This window comes from Pseudophryne corroboree, chromosome 11 (assembly GCF_028390025.1).
Source record: "Pseudophryne corroboree isolate aPseCor3 chromosome 11, aPseCor3.hap2, whole genome shotgun sequence".
NCBI classification, from domain to species: Eukaryota; Metazoa; Chordata; class Amphibia; order Anura; family Myobatrachidae; genus Pseudophryne; species Pseudophryne corroboree.
The window spans coordinates 167,507,810-167,529,777 of NC_086454.1; positions in this window are offsets into that span (position 1 = coordinate 167,507,810).

Here is a 21,968-nt window from a genome sequence, read left to right on the forward strand (position 1 = left end):
ACATTTTTTTTTTTCTCTCCAATACAGTACATCCAATGGAAGGATGCACACAGGTTTCACATAAATCAAAGTACATCTGCAGGAGCGATTCTTTACGCTAAATGCAACCTACAGTACGGTACTGTAAGTGAGCAAAATAGTACTACAGTGGGCGTTTGTGTATTGCACATGACCTGCATTCCCTCCCTGTCTACTGCATGATCTGTGCAGGCTCCCATGGGGGAAGGGCAACAGGCTAGCAGGAGGCGGAGGAAAACACCGTGCTTTACAAATGCGAGCGTCCGAGTCCTCTAAGGCATAAACCAACAGCAATGGGGCGAGGGCCGGGCGCTGTTTGCAGTACTTTCACACATGAAATTAGAAATCTCTCATGAGGCGTCGTGGGTTAGGGGTGAAGGCTCCCACCTCCCTCACTGGGGGTCCAGGGTTCGAGACATGATGTGCTTTCTTTCTTTTTTTTTTTTTTTTTCTGTAATAATGCACTGTATTATTTTATTTACATTGTAAGACAGTCAATGGAAGGATGCACACAGGTTTCACATAAATCAAAGTACATCTGCAGGAGCGATTCTTTACGCTAAATGCACCCAAACAGCGTGAATGAAATGAGTGTATTCTGGCGCTACCAACTAAGCAAAACAGTACTGTAGATCTTCAGCGTTTGTGCATTGCACAGGACCTGAATTTCCTCCCTGTGCAGGCCCCCAGGGGGGAAGGGCGATGGGGGTAGGGGGGAGACGATGGAAAATACTGTGCCTTTGAAATGCAATTACATGAGCGTCCGAGTACACTACGGCATACTGTAAACCAACACCAATGGGAAGGAAGTGCCAACCTTATTTTTAATGTGTTCCCGTGACATTCACTTTAACATTTTTTTTTTTCTCTCCAATACAGTACATCCAATGGAAGGATGCACACAGGTTTCACATAAATCAAAGTACATCTGCAGGAGCGATTCTTTACGCTAAATGCAACCTACAGTACGGTACTGTAAGTGAGCAAAATAGTACTACAGTGGGCGTTTGTGTATTGCACATGACCTGCATTCCCTCCCTGTCTACTGCATGATCTGTGCAGGCTCCCATGGGGGAAGGGCAACAGGCTAGCAGGAGGCGGAGGAAAACACCGTGCTTTACAAATGCGAGCGTCCGAGTCCTCTAAGGCATAAACCAACAGCAATGGGGCGAGGGCCGGGCGCTGTTTGCAGTACTTTCACACATGAAATTGGAAATCTCTCATGAGGCGTCGTGGGTTAGGGGTGAAGGCTCCCACCTCCCTCACTGGGGGTCCAGGGTTCGAGACATGATGTGCTTTCTTTCTTTTTTTTTTTTTTTTCTGTAATAATGCACTGTATTATTTTATTTACATTGTAAGACAGTCAATGGAAGGATGCACACAGGTTTCACATAAATCAAAGTACATCTGCAGGAGCGATTCTTTACGCTAAATGCACCCAAACAGCGTGAATGAAATGAGTGTATTCTGGCGCTACCAACTAAGCAAAACAGTACTGTAGATCTTCAGCGTTTGTGCATTGCACAGGACCTGAATTTCCTCCCTGTGCAGGCCCCCAGGGGGGAAGGGCGATGGGGGTAGGGGGGAGACGATGGAAAATACTGTGCCTTTGAAATGCAATTACATGAGCGTCCGAGTACACTACGGCATACTGTAAACCAACACCAATGGGAAGGAAGTGCCAACCTTATTTTTAATGTGTTCCCGTGACATTCACTTTAACATTTTTTTTTTTCTCTCCAATACAGTACATCCAATGGAAGGATGCACACAGGTTTCACATAAATCAAAGTACATCTGCAGGAGCGATTCTTTACGCTAAATGCAACCTACAGTACGGTACTGTAAGTGAGCAAAATAGTACTACAGTGGGCGTTTGTGTATTGCACATGACCTGCATTCCCTCCCTGTCTACTGCATGATCTGTGCAGGCTCCCATGGGGGAAGGGCAACAGGCTAGCAGGAGGCGGAGGAAAACACCGTGCTTTACAAATGCGAGCGTCCGAGTCCTCTAAGGCATAAACCAACAGCAATGGGGCGAGGGCCGGGCGCTGTTTGCAGTACTTTCACACATGAAATTAGAAATCTCTCATGAGGCGTCGTGGGTTAGGGTTGAAGGCTCCCACCTCCCTCACTGGGGGTCCAGGGTTCGAGACATGATGTGCTTTCTTTCTTTTTTTTTTTTTTTTCTGTAATAATGCACTGTATTATTTTATTTACATTGTAAGACAGTCAATGGAAGGATGCACACAGGTTTCACATAAATCAAAGTACATCTGCAGGAGCGATTCTTTACGCTAAATGCACCCAAACAGCGTGAATGAAATGAGTGTATTCTGGCGCTACCAACTAAGCAAAACAGTACTGTAGATCTTCAGCGTTTGTGCATTGCACAGGACCTGAATTTCCTCCCTGTGCAGGCCCCCAGGGGGGAAGGGCGATGGGGGTAGGGGGGAGACGATGGAAAATACTGTGCCTTTGAAATGCAATTACATGAGCGTCCGAGTACACTACGGCATACTGTAAACCAACACCAATGGGAAGGAAGTGCCAACCTTATTTTTAATGTGTTCCCGTGACATTCACTTTAACATTTTTTTTTTCTCTCCAATACAGTACATCCAATGGAAGGATGCACACAGGTTTCACATAAATCAAAGTACATCTGCAGGAGCGATTCTTTACGCTAAATGCAACCTACAGTACGGTACTGTAAGTGAGCAAAATAGTACTACAGTGGGCGTTTGTGTATTGCACATGACCTGCATTCCCTCCCTGTCTACTGCATGATCTGTGCAGGCTCCCATGGGGGAAGGGCAACAGGCTAGCAGGAGGCGGAGGAAAACACCGTGCTTTACAAATGCGAGCGTCCGAGTCCTCTAAGGCATAAACCAACAGCAATGGGGCGAGGGCCGGGCGCTGTTTGCAGTACTTTCACACATGAAATTGGAAATCTCTCATGAGGCGTCGTGGGCTAGGGGTGAAGGCTCCCACCTCCCTCACTGGGGGTCCGGGGTTCGAGACATGATGTGCTTTCTTTCTTTTTTTTTTTTTTTTCTGTAATAATGCACTGTATTATTTTATTTACATTGTAAGACAGTCAATGGAAGGATGCACACAGGTTTCACATAAATCAAAGTACATCTGCAGGAGCGATTCTTTACGCTAAATGCACCCAAACAGCGTGAATGAAATGAGTGTATTCTGACGGACTGTGCATCTTCGGTATTTGTGTATAGCATAAGACCTGTGAAGGCTCCCAGGAGGGAAGGGCGTAGGGCAAGACAGTGGAAAATACTGTGGTCAAAGAAAGGGCATATGTAAAACTAAGGGAAACTGTCACAAAGTACAGTAACTACAGTACTGTACGTTGAATGCCTGGAACGCACGACGTCTGAGACGCACGACGTCTGAGACGCACGACGTCTGGATCGCTCATTGAGCATAAGCATGGCTGCTGTACCTGTAGTACGTGACCGTCCCTATGCTCTGGGTGAGCTGCGTCTCCTCGTTCGCTGGCGGGACAGAACTCTCGCCAGCAACGAGGAGAAAGTTAGGGCATATAGGAGGGCCAGCAGGGATATCCTCCGGACCTACAACCGGAGGAGAACGGTGAGGTCTCTCCAGAGGAGATGGAGCGACCTCGTGAGGAGGACCCCACGACGCCTGCAGGCCATAAGGGATTGTAAGTACAGTACATTACTGTAGATTACTGTACTTTAAGTTACTGTAGTTACAGGTACAGTACATTATAGCAGGGGCTGCTGTAGCAGCAGGTATCCGGTCTATACAGCACTGTACAGTATTTGTGGTAAACAAATGGTTAAACAAGGACCAAACATTAACCCGGGTCAAAAGGTCAATTTGTTTTTTTGCGTCGACCTAGATGGTGCGGCTTTTGAAATTGGTTGACACCAGTTACTGTAGGTTGACATGGTCGTTAAGTTGACATGGAAAAAGATCGACATGCGTTTTACAAAAACAATTGTTATTTTTTTAAGCTTGTGTATATACAGTAGTTCTTTACAATCCAGGTGGTCTACGATTGTGCAGTGTACAGTATCATGCAGTGTACAGTATATGCAATGTATCACAGTGTATCGTGCTGCGTAATTGCAGCGTGTCATGCAGTGTACATTCAGTATATGGTATTGTGCAGTGAGTGTAATACATAGTGAATCACATCGTGCAGCAGAGCCGGCCTTAGGCATAGGCAAACTACAGTAGGCAAATGCCTAGGGCATTTGCTATGCTTAGGGGCACCAGCAGCTTCTGCTGATTAAAATGATATGCGGCATGCCTATATTTTGCGTGACTGCGGCTGTATCTGTACCTGGCTAGGGCCAGCACTGTCGTGCAGTGTACTGTATACACATGTGGTAATTGCAGTTTTTTGTGTAGTGTACATTGTATCATATTTTGCAGGGAAATGTGCAGTTTGTCATATCACGCAGTCGTGCAGTGCATTGTGTGGTTTAATTGCAGTGTGTCGTGCAGTGTGCCGAAATTTGTGTTTCAGATAGTACAGTGTTCTAAGGGATGTTACTTTGGCAGAAATTATTCTAAGGGATGTTACAGTGGCCTAATGTGTTCTGACGTGCATTACTCTTGCATAAGGTTCATGACTGGCAGATCTCTACTTTGTGACGTAATGTGGATATACTACTGCACTACTGTGACGTACAGTAACGTGAATAAGGTGCTCTACTGTGTGACACAACGTGAATCAAGGACAGTACTGTGACGTGAATACGGTGCTCTACTGTGTGACACAACGTGAATCAAGGACAGTACTGTGACGTGAATACGGTGCTCTACTGTGTGACACAACGTGAATCAAGGACAGTACTGTGACGTGAATACGGTGCTCTACTGTGTGACACAACGTGAATCAAGGACAGTACTGTGACGTGAATACGGTGCTCTACTGTGTGACACAACGTGAATCAAGGACAGTACTGTGACGTGAATAAACTGCACTACTGTGACATGACGTGAATAAGATGAATTCAGGTGAGTACTGCATCATCTGTCATGAAATCAATTTGTAATGTAATGAACAGTACTGAGATGGTTAAGGGTGGGAGGGCTGCATGCTGATGTGTGTCATAATGTTTATAAGGGCAATGCTTATGTGTGTTACAATGTCTATAAAGGTAGTGTTCTGTCTAATACCCTGGACCTACTGTACTGTAGCGATACTGTAAGTGTACTGTATGTCACATTTAGAAATGTGCCCCTTAAGTTTTGAAGACAGTACAGTACACTATGCCCTCCTGAGTGATTAGGTGCAGGGTACTAGAATGAACAATTCCATTTATTGTGATGTCATAAAGATGCTGTCAATGTTGAATTTCATTGGCTGTACAGTATGCTGCCATTATACTGTATATATATTTTTACAGGGCTGGTAGCACGACGTCACAGGAGGCGGGACAGGCGCCGCCAAGCTGGTAAGTATTGTCAAATACAGTAGTGTACAGTACATAGTGATTTCTATAGTCCCAACCCCCTGTCCTGACCATCACAGATAACTCGCTGCAATCCGTTAATGTTAAGAATGTCTGTTTACAAAACTAAATGTAAATATTAAACACAAAGTATAAATAACATTGTAGATAGCTGAATACCCGTGCTTCGCTACGGGATGAGGATGGTAAATTCCAGTGATAGTTGTTTGTTAATTTACGTTTGTTGGCGATCTAGTATATAGTACTGTATACTTTAAGCATACTGTATCTTGCTTCTCTGATGCAGATTGTTTATTGTCCGGACCCCTTTTTGGTCCTGGATACTGTGCAGTACATGTTTCAAATTGACAGCTTCACTTACAGTACTGTTATTTTTTTTCCCACAGTACCACCACCACCACCACCTGCTGCGCTGCCAGGTATTGTGTAACGAGAATTCTGGTGCTACTGTCATCGTTGTTACACTACTGTACATGTGTCCTGGATACTGTACAGTACATGTTTCCAATTGACAGCTTCACTTACAGTACTGTTATTTTTTTTCCCACAGTACCACCACCACCACCACCACCACCACCACCTGCTGCGCTGCCAGGTATTGTGTAACAAGAATTCTGGTGCTACTGTCATCGTTGTTACACTACTGTACATGTGTCTTGGATACTGTGCAGTACATGTTTCAAATTGACAGCTTCACTTACAGTACTGTTATTTTTTTTCCCACAGTACCAACAACACCACCACCACCACCACCACCTGCTGCGCTGCCAGGTATTGTGTAACGAGAATTCTGGTGTGACTGTCATCGTTACACTACTGTACATGTGTCCTGGATACTGTACAGTACATGTTTCCAATTGACAGCTTCACTTACAGTACTGTTATTTTTTTTCCCACAGTACCACCACCACCACCACCACCACCACCTGCTGCGCTGCCAGGTATTGTGTAACGAGAATTCTGGTGTGACTGTCATCGTTACACTACTGTACATGTGTCCTGGATACTGTACAGTACATGTTTCAAATTGACAGCTTCACTTACAGTACTGTTATTTTTTTTCCCACAGTACCACCACCACCACCACCACCACCTGCTGCGCTGCCAGGTATTGTGTAACGAGAATTCTGGTGCTACTGTCATCGTTGTTACACTACTGTACATGTGTCCTGGATACTGTACAGTACATGTTTCAAATTGACAGCTTCACTTACAGTACTGTTATTTTTTTTCCCACAGTACCAACACCACCACCACCACCGCCGACACCATCCGAGAGCTCCGGAAGTGGTAATAATTACTTTTTGTTACAGACACACTAGTTTCCTACAGTATTACTGTAATTTTTGTATTTTACAATACTTGTCATCTTTTACACACAGACCGCCTCGTAATTGATACAGAGGAGGAGCTCATTCCCATTGATTCGGGGGATACTCTGAATCCACACTCTGCATTCTGAATGTCGGGATCCAGACAGCAGGTCTTTTAAATACAGTACTGTATGTCCCCTACCGCTGGACAGTCATTCTGCTCCTACTGTATTATGAATATATCTCTGCCTCCTGTAGCACTGTACTACTGTGCAATTTTGTAGTAACTGTACTCTACTGTATTTTGTTTATAATATTTTTTTATTTTCAACTCAGTAATTATTGACAGTGAGGATGAGGATGAAAAACCCTCTCCCCAACTTGGTAAGTAAACTGCAGTATTGTACTGTACTGTACATTGTGTTAAACCAATGGGTTGGGTTTGCGTGACCAGCAGTCAGGATTCTAGCGGTCAGGTGACCGACAGTGGCATCCTGATTGCAGCAATCCCAACAGGGTGAGGTACGGTATCCTAACCCTCCTCCACTACCCCCTGATTCTGGCCTCGACATTCTCGTCTCTGTGTGCGAAATTTACTCTCCTCCTCCAATTCCAGACTGAATTTTTGCTTTACTGTATTCAACACAGAATACAAAAGTATATTTCATGGATTTTTTGCTTTCACAGGCCCTACACTGTCACAGGCGGTGGCGGAGGAGGAGGACCAGGACTCTATCTCTATGTCCATCACCTCACTGCACCCATTAAGTAAGTCCAGTCCGGTACATCGTGCCTCTGTAGAGCCAGTTTGAGCAAGGAGAGATTGATTGCTTCTTTTTTTGGTGGGGGCCCAAACCAACCAGTCATTTCAGCCACAGTCGTGTGGCAGACCCTGTTTATATAACATAAGGGTGGTTGGGAGGGCCCAATCACAATTCCATCTTGCACCTCTTTTTTTATTTATTTATCTTTGCATCATGTGATGTTTGGGGAAAATTGTTATAAGGTTTGATGTAAAAAAAAGGTTAAAAAAAAGAGGCAGATTAGATGGGCAAAGTGGTTCTTACAGTATTTGTCATCAAATTCTATGTTTCTGTATGCAGACCCTCCAACATGACCCGCCGCACTGCTCTGTTTCTAGACTTCCCTCTTAATTTATGATTTCCATCACCTGTGTTGAACTAGTTATATGATAAGAAAGCTGTTTCTTCACAGGTGATGGCAATAATAAATTAAGAGGGAAGTCCAGAACCAGAGCATTTTGTACCTAGTGGGGCGGGTCATGTTGGAGGGTATGTGTATTTCCTGGAATGAACCTTTTTTTTTTCACATTAATGTTTTTTTTCACAGGCCCTACACTGGAACAGGCCACGGAGGAGGAGGAGGATGATGATGATGCTGCTGCATTTAGTGGTAAGAATTATTACTGACATTGATCTGATGCCATCAGAGTAGCACTTTTCATCAGATTTTTCTGGCAAATGCGTAGAAATCGGATGAAAATTGTTTTTGTTTGAACTGGTGATATTGCCCATACAGTAGCAACCGATCACATCCCACATTAACATTTACAGTATCTAGTTACACTTACAGACGATAATACAGTACAGTAGGTAATATTTGATTGGTTGCTACTGTATGGACAACATCCTGTTCTAAAAAAAACACCCATCTTACTCAATTTCTCTCTCTCTCTCTCTCTCACCCCTTGTCACTGTCTCTCCATTCATCTCTCTAGATACTGTCAGTGATGAATTTCCCATTAGGCACGAGAGGCACGTACTGTACCTAGTGGCGGCATCTGTTTGGGGGCCTCAGTTGGATGCTTACAGTATGCTAATACTGTCATCCCAAAAATTACCACTACAGTAACTGCTAAATATTTTAAGTGTACTGTACAATATGCACATACAGTACTGTACAGTATACATAATTCAAAAGAAAAAAGAGTTGCTACCTTATTCTAGTCATAATCACCGGCATACGGGTCACTCACAAATTTTCTGATGGTCTCGGTGGGGTCCCTTGGAATCACCATGCCTGTCACAAGCATACCTTTTTTTACCCACCTGACACTGGGCCTGGACACTAGTGTACTATTACTATACTTTTTACTGTATACTGTATCTTATAATATTCTTCTCTTTTACCCACAGACGACGAGCCAGAATACATTTTTGGTAAATATACTGTACAGTAGCAATAGTTGGTACTGTAATTACAGTATTTTTTTTTCTCCAACATTATTTTAAGTCAAACTGATATGACTAACTGTACTGTATTATCTTTTTACAGTCCGTCGCCAACCAGTGGAGGAGACACCTGGTAATAAAATAGAAATACATAATGCACTGTACTGTATTCTAACTTACTGTAACATGTATAACACTGAGCTGATCATCTTCACACCCTCTGACATAACCTTACAGTACAAACTGTACTTTCTCTCCTTTTTCACCCTCTTCACTCCACAAATGCATGCTGCGTTTCCTGACTACTGATATAATAGTGTGTAGAGCGTAGCGAGGCACCGTGCCCACCGCGTGGCGAGCGAAGCAAGCATGCAAGGGGCTGCTTTCCGCTCGCCGCCCCTGTCGGGATTGTGTGGTCGGGATTCCGGCGTCTGTATTTTGACTGCCGGGATCCCGTCCAGCGGGATTACGTACTGATCTCCAGTCTGAGCCTGCCCTAGGCATAGGCATACTTGCCAAATGCCCAGGGGCACAAGCAGCTTCTGCTGATTAATATGATATGCAGCATGCCTACAGTATATTCTGTGCATACAAAATGCATTACTAATGTGCAGCATTATGTGTATACAGTACTTTGTTGTGTAACATATACTGTAGCAAGGGCACTACTGTGTGGTCTAATGTGAACAAAGAGCAATATGATGTGATGCAATGTGAATAAGTGGGAATACTTTGAGGAGTAATGTGGTACTATCATATGATGTAACGAGAAAAAGAGACACTATTGCATGATATGTTGTGAATAAAGTTGCAGTACTGTGTGGCATCATTTCAGATTGGGGAATTACTGTGTGGCCTTGCCCCTTCCCAGCAAGAACATGCACCGTTTTGGGATGCACACCGAATGTGCACACTGTTGCTATTTTAAACATACAGTACAGTAAGTTGGAGGAGCACCAAAATGAGGACTGCTATGGTTGAGGGGTGATGGTGCTGGGAAAGGGGTACAGGCTCAGAGGCGGAAATAGCATCTGTGCAAGGGGGCAGCATCCAAAAACTTGACTAGGGAATCATATTATTTATGGCTGGCTCTGAGTACAGTCCACTATTATGGATAGTACTCCCTACAACACCACCTACAGTACTGTAACCCTCTTTTTTCTGAAGCGGTCATGAAATGTCATGACTGCTAATACATACAGTATATGTCTACAGTATTTGTACTGTGGTGTTTAATTCCTTTGACAATTTGTTTATGACCTATTGAAGCTAAACTCTTGTACAGTACTTTATATTTTGAATACCAGCAATACAGTATAATACTGTACCTACAGTATACAGTAATAATTGTTTACTATTTGAATGTGACTAAATGTTTTTTTTTCTCCAATATAGTGCCAATTATTTATGGGGGCCCCAGACAGGGGCAAGATAGGTGGGCTGGCCCAGAAGCGGGCAGGCAGCAGCCCACTTATACAAGAGGTAAACTAAAGCAATGTTTAAATTACCTCGACAGCATACAGTAGTGTTTGATTTACTGTACTGACAATACAGTACTGTACATTGTAAATAACAATATTGTCTAATATAGAGTAAAGTACTGTATTGCCATTACTACACTGTAAAGTATTCAGTATTTGTTTTGTAATACTGTCCTTTTTTTCCCACAGAACAGTTGCAGCGTGCCATCCAGCTCCTGCGGGTGGTGGTCCACCTCTTAGTGGACCACTTTTTTAATGTTTTATTAAGATTAATTTAATTTTATTTAATAAAAATTTTTGTTCTTGTACTCCATTGTATAGTATCTTTTTCTACTGTATAAGATAGGCATACTGTACACCATACAATTATCTGGCAGATAATCTGCAAGATCTGGCTGTTTGTAATGAAATTCTCTCCTAATTTAGCTGTGGTGTACAGTACCTCCTGAGTGTGCTGGGGTGCTTTCTGGCCAGTTTGGGGTGATTTGGAGCAAGTTTGGTCGGCCATCTGGCCGACATGTGCTGTCGACTGTTTGGCAAACATGTGTTTTCACTCCAGCATGTGTGTGTCAGGCATTTTGTGTGTGTCAGGCATTTTGTGTGTGTCAGGCATTTTGTGTGTGTCAGGCATTTTGTGTGTGTCAGCCATTTTATGTGTGTCAGCCATTGCTGTGTGGTTCCACAAATGTTAGCGTGTCAAAGTGCTGACCACTGACACCACTATTTCACTTTGTACCGCATGCCTTTTGTGGAACCACACAGCCCAGCATGACTTATTGCTGGGCTGTGTGGTTCCACAAATTTTCTTGGAAAACAAATGAACATGAGTGTCTTTACTTTAATACTTTTTTTTTTTTTCCCCCACAGATATCTATATACACAAGAAAAGAATGTAACGAAGAACAAACTACTTTTTTGTTTTAATTAACTTTCACAATCCCCTAGCTCAATTACATTGGGATAAGCGAGGTCTATGCACACTACGGTATACCGAGCTGGATCGCTTAGCAACCTGACAAAATGGCCGCCGACCGTGAACTCCCAGCACGTGGCAGCGCTCGGATATGTAGTGAGATACAATATGGCATACATTTCACAGTTCAGGGGGCAATGCTGAAGGAGCGTCACAATCCCCTAGCTCAATTACATTGGGATAAGCGAGGTCTATGCACATTACGGTATACCGAGCTGGATCGCTTAGCAACCTGACAAAATGGCCGCCGACCGTGAACTCCCAGCACGTGGCAGCGCTCGGATATGTAGTGAGATACAATATGGCATACATTTCACAGTTCAGGGGGCAATGCTGAAGGAGCGTCACAATCCCCTAGCTCAATTACACTGGGATAAGCGAGGTCTACTGTATGCACATTACGGTATACCGAGCTGGATCGCTTAGCAACCTGACAAAATGGCCGCCGACCGTGAACTCCCAGCACGTGGCAGCGCTCGGATATGGAGTGAGATACAATATGGCATACATTTCACAGTTCAGGGGGCAATGCTGAAGGAGCGTCACAATCCCCTAGCTCAATTACACTGGGATAAGCGAGGTCTACTGTATGCACATTACGGTATACCGAGCTGGATCGCTTAGCAACCTGACAAAATGGCCGCCGACCGTGAACTCCCAGCACGTGGCAGCGCTCGGATATGGAGTGAGATACAATATGGCATACATTTCACAGTTCAGGGGGCAATGCTGAAGGAGCGTCACAATCCCCTAGCTCAATTACACTGGGATAAGCGAGGTCTACTGTATGCACATTACGGTATACCGAGCTGGATCGCTTAGCAACCTGACAAAATGGCCGCCGACCGTGAACTCCCAGCACGTGGCAGCGCTCGGATATGTAGTGAGATACAATATGGCATACATTTCACAGTTCAGGGGGCAATGCTGAAGGAGCGTCACAATCCCCTAGCTCAATTACATTGGGATAAGCGAGGTCTATGCACATTACGGTATACCGAGCTGGATCGCTTAGCAACCTGACAAAATGGCCGCCGACCGTGAACTCCCAGCACGTGGCAGCGCTCGGATATGTAGTGAGATACAATATGGCATACATTTCACAGTTCAGGGGGCAATGCTGAAGGAGCGTCACAATCCCCTAGCTCAATTACACTGGGATAAGCGAGGTCTACTGTATGCACATTACGGTATACCGAGCTGGATCGCTTAGCAACCTGACAAAATGGCCGCCGACCGTGAACTCCCAGCACGTGGCAGCGCTCGGAAATGGAGTGAGATACAATATGGCATACATTTCACAGTTCAGGGGGCAATGCTGAAGGAGCGTCACAATCCCCTAGCTCAATTACACTGGGATAAGCGAGGTCTACTGTATGCACATTACGGTATACCGAGCTGGATCGCTTAGCAACCTGACAAAATGGCCGCCGACCGTGAACTCCCAGCACGTGGCAGCGCTCGGATATGTAGTGAGATACAATATGGCATACATTTCACAGTTCAGGGGGCAATGCTGAAGGAGCGTCACAATCCCCTAGCTCAATTACATTGGGATAAGCGAGGTCTATGCACATTACGGTATACCGAGCTGGATCGCTTAGCAACCTGACAAAATGGCCACCGACCGTGAACTCCCAGCACGTGGCAGCGCTCGGATATGTAGTGAGATACAGTATGGCATACATTTTAAAATACACCGGGATAAGTTGTACAGGCCATGGAGCAATGCACAGGGACATTCATCATTTACGTACAGTATATAAATAATTGTAAACCGTAAATGAAAGAATTACCGGTCAAATACTGTATGACGAAACTGTGTCAATGAGCTGGAACAGTATGGCCTGTGAAGAAGTTTTCGAAGGCAGAAACGGAGAGCAAATTATCAGGAGATTTCTGAAAGGTCGGAGAAGATCCACACAGCAAGTCTGCCTACGAGGAAACAGATGTGCAAAGTGGGTAGCGGGCGGTGACTGAGACGCTCTTTTATTCACATTCAAAAGTACAGTATGCTCTGTGATTGGTGTAAGGATGAATGCGCCTATATTGGCACCAATCACAGCGGTAAGAATTCCTTTTGTGTGAATGTGAATAAAAGAGCGTCTCAGTCACCGCCCCGCTACCCACTTTGCAAAGCTGTTTCCTCGTAAGCAGACTTGCTGTGTGGATCTTCTCCGACCTTTCAGAAATCTCCTGATAATTTGCTCTCCGTTTCTGCCTTCGAAAACTTCTTCACAGGCCATACTGTTCCAGCTCATTGACACAGTTTCGTCATACAGTATTTGACCGGTAATTCTTTCATTTACGGTTTACAATTATTTATATACTGTACGTAAATGATGAATGTCCCTGTGCATTGCTCCATGGCCTGTACAACTTATCCCGGTGTATTTTAAAATGTATGCCATACTGTATCTCACTACATATCCGAGCGCTGCCACGTGCTGGGAGTTCACGGTCGGTGGCCATTTTGTCAGGTTGCTAAGCGATCCAGCTCGGTATACCGTAATGTGCATAGACCTCGCTTATCCCAATGTAATTGAGCTAGGGGATTGTGACGCTCCTTCAGCATTGCCCCCTGAACTGTGAAATGTATGCCATATTGTATCTCACTACATATCCGAGCGCTGCCACGTGCTGGGAGTTCACGGTCGGCGGCCATTTTGTCAGGTTGCTAAGCGATCCAGCTCGGTATACCGTAATGTGCATACAGTAGACCTCGCTTATCCCAGTGTAATTGAGCTAGGGGATTGTGACGCTCCTTCAGCATTGCCCCCTGAACTGTGAAATGTATGCCATATTGTATCTCACTCCATATCCGAGCGCTGCCACGTGCTGGGAGTTCACGGTCGGCGGCCATTTTGTCAGGTTGCTAAGCGAGCCAGCTCGGTATACCGTAATGTGCATAGACCTCGCTTATCCCAATGTAATTGAGCTAGGGGATTGTGACGCTCCTTCAGCATTGCCCCCTGAACTGTGAAATGTATGCCATATTGTATCTCACTACATATCCGAGCGCTGCCACGTGCTGGGAGTTCACGGTCGGCGGCCATTTTGTCAGGTTGCTAAGCGATCCAGCTCGGTATACCGTAGTGTGCATAGACCTCGCTTATCCCAATGTAATTGAGCTAGGGGATTGTGACGCTCCTTCAGCATTGCCCCCTGAACTGTGAAATGTATGCCATACTGTATCTCACTACATATCCGAGCGCTGCCACGTGCTGGGGGTTCACGGTCGGTGGCCATTTTTAGTGTGCATAGAACTCGCTTATCCACATAGGCCCCTGTGTTTTTAACTACTATATTGAGATGCACATTTCTAGGCCTACAGTATTTAATATACAGTAAGCAGCATTGTTGTTAGGCAATAATTGAAGAATTTACATACAGTACTGACATGTACTGTATGTAATGCTTGTACATCATGTCAGTCGACCCTTATGCTGTACACTACTGTAAGTCTCACAGGGCCCATGCACTTCCAAGGAGGGTTATTTACTGTACTGTATCTGTTTCATACAGTCCATAACACTGAAGTTGTATTTTCAGTACTGTACAGTATACAATACTTAAATTTGAACATCAGGTACTGGATAGTAAACATGTACAGTATTAACTTCTATCATAAAACTCTTATGCATTTTCAGATGTGTAAATTTTAGACTACAGTATTCACAAATGTTTTCTCTCCATACAGGAATTATAGTTGGACAACATGCCAGTAACTATCAACAAAACGATGAGCAAGATAATCGCCAACATGAAAAAAGAAAATAAAACCATCAAAGAGATCCATGCATGGCTCAAGGAAAGTGGCATTATAGTCACTTTAGAAACGGTGCGCTATCATGCATTCGAGAGAACAACGCCCAGATTTGTATTTCCTACAAAATGCACATGGTACGTACTGTACACTACTGTAATGTTTAAATGACTTGCTTTATACCATAAACAATTTTTTTGAAATAAAATAAAAACTTCATCAATTGTAACTGTGATTGTGCTGTTCATGAATTCATTTTTTTCATACTGTATTGTACTGTAGGAGAGTGCAACAAATTGTGGAGGAACTAACTCGTGAGGATGATGAGCGTACTGCTCTGCAAATAAAACGAATTCTCCATTCCAAGTATGACCTGGACATATCGGCCACCAGCATCAGAAGGATGCGACGGAAAATGGGATGGACCTTTGGCGCAACAAGGTAAAATACTGAAAGCAGTATAAACCATACAGTAAATGCACTGTTAATAATCCCTTGATACGTGATATAATAATGCCATAAATCATTATACAGAGTGTGTACTTTATACTATATACAGTATGTGTGTGTGTATATACTGTATATATTCTATCCCAAAAGAGATACCTACTGTATAGGCACTCAGAGACAGCAATGAAGCATTGCCGGCTTATTGTGATGATTACATACTGTATACTGTGTGTGTGTGTGTGTTTGTGTGTATGTACAGTATGTATATATATATATTACTCTGTATGTAACTTAATGTACTGTATGTACAGTTTAATGTATACAGTAGGTATATAATACAGTATACTGCACATACAGTCTACTGTATATACAGTAATCTGTAAATCTGTAATTTCATAACTGTATCTGATTTCATTATTTTTGGCTCTTCACAGGATATCTCCAATGATAAGAGATGTGAATAAAGAAAAGAGAGTGGAACAGGCACGGCGATGGATTGAGAGTGGTGAAACATTTGATGATGTCATTTTCACAGATGAATCGTCTGTTGCCCTTGAGCGGTTCTCCAGAATGTCATTCAGGAAACGTAACCATATCTCTTTAAAACCACGCCCAAAGCATCCATTGAAAATCCATGTATGGGGAGGCATATCACGATTAGGAGCTGGTCCCCTATTATTTTTCGAAGGTACAGTACTATACTTTATTCTGTGCCTGTGTTCTGTAAAAATACATGTTGTACTGTAGAGTACGTGTAACTGCACAATAAAAGGAGTTGCTTATTAATGAACAACATTTTTTGATTTCTGTAGGAATCATGGATAAGAAATATTTCCAAGAAACAATAGTAGAGAAATGTATGGTGCCATTTGTGAATAAATATTACCCAACTCACCATAGGATATTCCAAGACAATGATCCTAAACACTCCGCCTCAGCCAAATTTATGGAAGAGAAAGGTATGAATTGGGAACGCACACCACCAGAGTGAGTATTCTTTCAACAGTGTACAAGTAAAATTTTGGATAGCACTCTAGTACTGTAAAAAAAAATTTTGTTTAATAAACAGTACAATATTGTATGTTTAATTTTCTCTATTTACTGTAATGTAATTAATTTTTTCTATACGCTTTTTTTTATTTTTATATAGATCACCAGACATGAACCCAATCGAATTAGTGTGGGCTCAATTGAAGAGGTACGTTAGGAGTGTTGCAAAGCCAACAACAAAACAGCAACTGGTGGATGGGATAAAGAAATTTTGGCTAGAAGTACTCACACCTGAACATTGTAATAATTATATAAATCACCTGTATAAAGTATTACCTGTTGTAGTTGAAAGAAATGGTCAAGCCACAAATATGTAGTTCTGTATTTTCTGTTTAAAATTTTAAATTGGTGCATTATTAAAAAAATGATAAAATTGCCTTTGTCTGATTATTGCATAAACTAATGTAGAATATTATACAGTAGTAATGTTATTGATGTGTACTGTATGAACAGTTATTTTCAGTTTTATAAGTCCTGAATAAGAGTACTGTACATTTTGATCAGTGCAGTACATGGAATCGGATGTTGTAATACTTTATTTTTACATTAATATTGATGTTTTTCCAATAAATATTCAATTTTACAGTATGGTACGGTACAGTACATGAGGGTACCTGTACAGTATGATACGTCATTATGGGGGAGAAATACTGTATCCACTAAATGTACAGTAAAATGTTTTTTTCTTATTACAAACACACAAATGCATCTCAGATGGAAATATGCTATACACAGCAGACAGCTTATGGTGACAGAACTTCCCTACTGTATCCCCACCCATAGTCGTGGTATATTTTAGATTGCCTAATGAGACACTCCTGCAGCATTGCCAATGATTCATGTAAAACCTGTGTGCAAACAGTATCTGTATTGAATGCAAAGTACAGTAAGAGTACAGTATACAGTATTATCAGAGCCAAACCTGACCAACATGATGCCCTAGGCTAGATTTTGGCTGATGCCCTCTTGCACAGATGCTACGTAGTTCCGCCTCTAACCCTGCACCCCTTTCCCAGCACCATCACCCATTTTGGCGCTCCTACCCCCTATAATCTAAATAAGAACAATGTGCACATTTAGTGCCAGCCCAAAACAGTGTACAGTATGTTCTTGCTGGGAAGGGGCATGGTAACACAATAATACCCGAAGATGAAATGACACAACACAGTACTGCAACTTTATTCACATTATATCATGCAGTGGTGTCTCTTATTCTCATGACATCATATCATAGTACCACATTACTCCTAACAGTAATGCCCCTTATTCACATTACACCCCACCACATTCATCTTTATTTACATTAGACCACAGGTTCTCAAACTCAGTCCTCAGGACCCCACACAGTGCAGGTTTTGCAGGTCTCACAGAATCACAAGTGAAAAAATTAGCTCCACCTACTGTATGGACCTTCTAAAATGTGTCAGTTAGTAATGAATACATCTGTGCACTTGCTGGTTTACCTGCAAAACATGCACTGTGTGGGGTCCTGAGGACCAAGTTTGAGAACCACTGCATTAGACCATGCAGTAGTGCCCTTTCCTTATGTTACACCAGAAAATATTGTAGTACACCTTATACACATACAGTACAGTAATGCCACACATTAGTAATGCATTTCATATTTAAATTTTCTGATTTAATTTCATAGAGCCGCAGTCACTCACAGAATATAGGCATGTACTGTAGCATCTCATTTTATTCTGCAGAAGCTGATTATTCCCGTTTGGCTAGTTTGCCGCCTCTGTACAGTATATCACAATAGAAAAAAGTTATAGTGTCAGTGAAAAAAGCACCTCATGACAGATACTGTACACAAGCTCATGTCTAAATACTGTATACTGTAAGCAGTGACATTAAGGGGTACAGTACTGTATATGCAATTGCAGTCGAATTCCGGAAGGAATACGGAAAAAATGGACACGGGATCCCCCATCTTTTTAGAACCAGCACCGGGCTCTGCGCCTGGTCCTGGTGCAAAAAATAAGGGGGACAAAAAAAGCGTAGGGGTTCCCCATATTTTTTGAATCAGCACTGGGCTCCACTAGCTGGACAGATAATGCACAGCCGGGGGAGACTTTTATACCGGTCCCTGCGGCCATGGAATTAAATACCCAACTAGTCACACCTGGCCGGAGTACCCTGGAGGAGTGGGGGCCCCTTAAATCAAGGGGACCCCCCTCCAGCCACTCGATTATCTCTATCACCCCTGTGTATTGTAGCTAGGGGATTGTGACGCTCCTTCAGCATTGCCCCGTAGCCTGCAAAATCTGTGCTGTTATTTGCTCCATAGCTGAGTGCCTCCTAGGAGCTACTGTAGGAGTCACAGGCGGTAGCCATTTCAATTGAGTCTGCCCTGCTATAGAATTGTACAGGTATGTGTACATTACCGTACGGTGCATAGAACCTTTACAGTAGAAACTCTCCTGCAGCTTTGGCCTGCTTTACTGTATGTACTGTAAAACTTGTGTTTTGTCAGTTTGCTATGCGACCGAGCCCGGTGTAACGTACAGTACTGTAATGTGCATAGACCTCGCTTACAGTATCTCTGTGTATTTTGGCTAGGGGATTGTGACGCTCCTTCAGCATCGCCCCGTAGCCTGCACAGCTTATGCCATTTCTCATTCCATACCCAACTGCTGCCTGCCACGAGGTGGGGGTTCAGGAGGTGGGGGTTCATGGGTAGTGGTCGTTTTGACAGTGTGCTATGCGATTGAGTCCGGTGTACCGTAATACTGTATGCAATCCTACAGTAGCTTATCCCTCCCCTGTGTATTTTGGCTAGGGGATTGTGACGCTCCTTCAGCATTGCCCCATAACCTGCACAAGGGTTCAGGGGCGGCGGCCATTTTGCCAGTGTGCTACAGTATGTCATCGAGTCCGGTGTACCATAATATGCATACTGTGTATTTTAGCTAGGGGATTGTGACGCTCCTTCAGCATTGCCCCATAGTCTGTACAATCTGGACTATTACTTGCTCCGTAGCCTAGGGCCTCTGTGGGGCAAGGAGTCATAGGTGGTAGCCATTTCTATTCAGTCTGCCCAGCTACAGAATTGTATGTGTACTGTGTACGGAGCATAGTACCTTAACCTGCATAGAACCTGCACATTATGGTACACCGGACTCGATCGCATAGAACCGCTCATGCAGCTACTGTATGCCCTGGTTTACAGTATGTGAATAAAAAAAATAATAAAGTGTCTGAAAAAAACTACAGTAACATGCATTCGTACTTAAGGAATCGAACCCTGGACTCTGAGTATAGGAAGCGAAACACTTCACCACTTCGCCGCAGACAAATGTATAAATCCGTTGGTTTTGATTATGCTGTAATGGCTACGGGATTAGGACGATAACATACTGTAGAAAATTCCTAATCTTGAGAGGCAATAGTGAACTTGTAACACACATCCATTTGCGACAGTGTACACTACTGGTTTTACAGTACTGTGTTTTGTCTGCGGGACTTGGACGCTCACATACAGTATTCATAAAGTATTGTAGATGGATCATATACTGTATGCTGTACTACTGTATTTGCGTCGGTGTCGTACTGTATATACAGTACTGTATTAAATAATGCAGCGTAATGAGTACAGTATTTGCTGTATGCAGCGTAATGAGACGCCTTAGTAAAGTAGTCCTTATTATGTATGTCAGTATTGTATTTTACGGTAGACCACACGCATGCGCAGTGGTGATTGTAAAAAGCGACATCTGGTGGCTGATCGCAGGTATTACACGTAAAGGTAACGCCAAACGTCAAATGTCTGTCTCCGTGCGATTAGATAGCCTCTCTGTGGCTAGGCGCGCCTCGCTACGCCACAGTACGCTGCGTATGGTCGAACGGGACAACCGCCGCGGCCACTCAAGATAAAGGTGGCTACATCTGTATATGCAAATCTAAGCAAAATCAATCTAAAAAATCTAATACACAATTTTTAATTGTAAATTTACAGATTGTTGAAAAAGATAATCCCAGGATGTAATCCATTATGTATTAAATTTAGTATGTTTTACCAAGTTGTGTATGAATAACTTTTAACACAAAAAAATATATATTGGGGAAGTAGCTTAATGTGCCCATTGGAAATAAAGAATGCTAGCCCATTTTGGAATGCAAAGCTTAAGAAAATACAAACTTCAATCCATAGGAAAGCACTTTTTATTCAGTCTACACTCTGTAATCATACTATAGCTTAATTTACAAATTGTGATGTCACTATCAGACTTAACTCACAAGAGACTTTCATCCTTGGTCTATAAAAAGGCAGTCCTCTGTTATAAAGCTTGAAACAATTGTAAGTGGCTGATATGCAAATATGGAAATACAGAAAAACTGTCAATTCAATGCTAGGATAACATAAGGGATGATGCTCCAACTGAAATTGGTCCTAGGCATTTAGATTTCTAGTATCTATCTTCTCCTTTGAAAAATAGGTTACTTTTTAAATATTATCATTGGTTTTGGACAAATATTCTACATAATACCTATTGCATCCCTGAGCTTATTAGAAACTTGAAATAATATATATAAAGTATTGAATTTCTTTTCTTTGCATTTAAAAGATGAGCGCACTTCAGTAGATGCCATTGCTCAGGTGAGGGTTCCATGGTGTAATTGTTAGCACCCTGGACTTTGAATCTAGTAATCTGAGTTCATATCTCGTGGGAGCTAACATTGTTTATTTTCCTTTTGTTCAAAGCTCCATTTTCATTCAATGTATGAGTAGTGCAAATCTTCATTTAAAATTCATATAAATTCCATCATCTTCAGTGGTGTCCTTTGTTTAAACTCATTTTTAAACTTATCAAATCAGAAGTATGTCAAATATTTGGAAATAAGAAAAGATGCAATAAGAATGCAGAGATCCATTACTTGTGCTCTGGTCTTTAGTAATTCTCCATTTTTTTTACTTCAGTGTGCACTAATGAGAGGGGAGTACATATCTTCTTCTTCTTCTTCTTCTTCTTCTTCTTCTTCTTCTTCTTCTAGTAACACCTAGTGCCCTCTATGTTTGAACAGCAGTATAATAACTGATTAATTTTCCCTTAAATATCTTAGTTATGCCATATTGCTTGATTTGAGACAAATGTCACTGAGCCATGTAGAGAAAAATCTTCATCAGCCAAAGGATGACACTCCCACTGGTTTCTTATATGTACTTGAAGATATTTTGTGATATATGTGTCTATGATGTTTTCAAGTATTCATGCACTCCACCGATGAGCTTATTCCATTCTTATCCATC